Source organism: Impatiens glandulifera, chromosome 1, assembly GCF_907164915.1.
Source record: "Impatiens glandulifera chromosome 1, dImpGla2.1, whole genome shotgun sequence".
NCBI lineage: Eukaryota > Viridiplantae > Streptophyta > Magnoliopsida > Ericales > Balsaminaceae > Impatiens > Impatiens glandulifera.
Window position 1 is genome coordinate 14,128,766 of NC_061862.1, and position 3,412 is coordinate 14,132,177.

Here is a 3,412-nt window from a genome sequence, read left to right on the forward strand (position 1 = left end):
AACGTATGAGAGTTAGACGTGTAGTCTAACTCCTTCAGATTATTCAGAAGGGAACCGTAATTAGACGTATCGTTTAATCCCATTAGACCAGGTGGTCTAATGGATCCTACTATTAGACGGGGGCATCTAATTTCATTAGACGAGGTCGTCTAAGTGAAAAACGTCTAATGCCATGCTTAAGCAGTTGCTTTAAGCTAGCACCACTCTACCCACGATCAACTAGTTGTACGCTACTTCTGCTCCACTTTCTAGTGAAGATCAATACGACAGCCAGTTACAACCAATTGATTAATGTCAAGTAAGAAAATATTCTTCCCACTACTTGTTTCTTTTAGGTATATTCTAGAAGAATATTTGGCGCACTACTAGATTGGCACGACCACGATCCTGGTGCTCAGAGTCTGTTGTGTACTATGGAGGCGTTCCAATGGAAGCTCTCCACGTGTCATTATGGAAGATTCGACCGTTGGTACATGCTCTCTATTTAAAGATCTTCAAGGACCACGGATGAATCATCGATCGATCCATCGATACTCAGAAAATCATACGCAAACTTACAAACTAATATACGAAAGAGCTGCTTTCTTGCTTTACTATGTGTTTATCAAGAGAGAGTTAGAATCAAAACATTGTTTTAGCTGAGTGATATACTTCATTATATTATAAGTTGAACAGAGTCTGTATAATTCAACAATGAGCTAATCGTGTAACTGTATTTGATTCTAAAAAAGTATAGTGAATCCTTCCGGTGGTTGGAAGAAGGGGTGATGTAGGAGAGTTTTCTCCGAACATCCATAAACAAACTACTGTGTTATTTCATTTTGTCATTTTGTCATTCTTTGGTTCTTAGCTTTAAACCTGAGCAAACGTTTCCGCACTTGAATCGTTCAAAAGTTTGCAAGAGATTGTGAAGAATAAAAAGTGATTCAAATCCCTAACAGGATTTCTATCAAACTGTTTTCCGAAGCCGTCATCAATAGCCAGACCCCCGTCTCTATCGATTACGCCGATCCTATCACTTTCTGATCTCTTTAAATTTGGTTCGTAATTAAGAAATGAAGAGGACGCCATGAAAGGATGGATGTAAGTTACAAAATAGATGTTGAAATAGAAACAATGTATGGAATTATTGACAGAGCTTTCGTATATTTTATTATCCTGAGCTGAGCTATTCTTATTAGTTGTTGCATTTACAGAGCTTTTGTATACGAAAGTTTCCTTACGAATGCGGAGTGTGATCATTTGATATCTCTCGTAAGCATGTGATTATGTCAATGTTTCAATGATTTGATATTATAAGTTCACCTTAAAAGATCTATATCACGAGATCACATGTTGCCAGTCTGGAGATTCTAAGATTAGTGAAGTTCGAACGAGCTCCAGAATGTTCATCAACAATGCCAGGTTTGTTTGTTGTTTGTGCGGTTTGATCTGATAATATTTTGCATATCAGACATTAAAATGCGATCCAAAATCTTATTCATGAATCATGAAAACTAGTACCTAATAGTAGTAATTAGTTGATTCATAACAAGTATGGAAGGAAACCTAACTGATTGAATTTGTTTCACTTTCTGAATATACATTATCGTATTGTTTCTGCAATTAGTTGATTCATAACAAGTATGAAAACCTAACTCATTTGATTTTTTTTCACATTTTGCACTTTTTTTGGGAAATCGTGAGCACATTTTGTACTTTTGACTTTCCTTCATAAAAGTGATTAAATATAACTGCTCTAAATATACAGATATAATGATCAATGATTTTGGAATGCTTAGTCATCTTTCTTATTACAGAAAATGGAGAAGACATTCAACTTCTTCGATACAAACATGGCCAGAAATACAACAATCACTATGATTACTTTATAGACAAGGTCAACCTTGCACGCGGTGGACACGGATAACAACAGTTCTAACGTATCTATCAAATGTCGCCAAATGAGGTGAAACTGTTTTCCCAGAAGCAAAGGAAATCTCTTCAATCATATATATTATTTTTAAATTATTAATTTCACAATCAAATTGAAATCAACAGGAAGTACCTCGATCAAAAGTCTTCTGCTGCTGATGATCTATCAGAGTGTCCTAAGTGGGGAATAGCATGTCCATTTCTGATATTATATATAAATTGTTGGTGGTGGAATTGAATTATAATAATGAATGGATGCAATGAAACCGAAGAAGGGAGATGCACTACTATTCTTCAGTTTTCATCCAACTGATATTCCAGATCTAAGTAGTCTCCATGGAGGATGTCCAGTTATAGAAGGTGATAAATGGTCAGCAACAAAGTGGATTCATGTGGATTCGTTTGACAAGACGATTGAGCCATCTAGGAACTGTACAAACTCAAATGATCATTGTGATAAATGGGCTTCTTTGGGTGAATGTACAAACAACCCCTAATACATGGTGGGAACTCTGCAACTTCCAAGTTATTACCACAGAAGCTGTAAGGTTTGTTATATATTTTTTTTATAATTCTTGATCTCTTTAATTTGTTAGGTAAATCCAATTATTAGAAAAAAAAAATTTATTAGTTTGATGTAACTGAATAACCTTACATAATTATAGGAGCCTCATTGTATTATACTATTTTTTATTCAATTTTTTTTAGGGGTGAATAGGCTTGCATAACTTTGTTGTTCAGATACAATTTGTCAATGTTTTTTTTGTTAGTAACTATTGAATGATACAATTTTGTTTCTGAGTGACGTAGTTATTGTTAGAAATTTTAAACTTAATACTTTTAAAAGTAGTTATTTATTTGTTTTAAATATTATTATTAAAATTTTTAAATAAGGGAGGTATTATGAGAAATAACTAGGAAAATAAAATTTAAATATAAAATAAATTTTAAAACATATATATTAATTTATGACGAAAATTTCTATGGAAAATAAGAAAAAGTAGATTTTTGACGGATATTTCCATGGAACTATACAAACTTTCCGACGGATATTCCTACGAAAAATTTCCAATGAAATAATTTATCGAAAATATTGTCGTAAATTTCTGACGGATATTCCTATAAATATTTCTGACGGATTTTTTATTCGTCGGAAGATTTTCTGACGACAGAAATATCGACGTTTATTATATAAATGAAAATATGTCGCTAATTATATATTCGTCAAAAATTTCGTAGGAAATATACATCACAAATGACCAATTTTTTTGTAGAGAATCAATTAACCTTTTATTTTATATGCCTATATTTTCATTCACTCTAAGGTTATAATCAAATATATTCAAAATTAATGAATTATGATAAGATGACTTACCTACTGAGGAAGTGGAGCCACTTCCTTTATTCTTAATCTCTCGCATGTTTTTTAGAAACTGTTTATACATTCGATACATCTTTTTTTCAGCGACTGAATTTACTGCAATTCATGTGTTTTTTC

At 32.6% G+C, this 3,412-nt stretch overlaps 1 pseudogene; it reads left to right on the plus strand.

Annotated features, from left to right (window-relative positions):
* The first annotated feature begins 1,069 nt into the window (after nt 1-1,069).
* On the plus strand, nt 1,070-2,628 carry LOC124918664 (annotated as a pseudogene).
* Nucleotides 2,629-3,412: the final 784 nt, after the last annotated feature.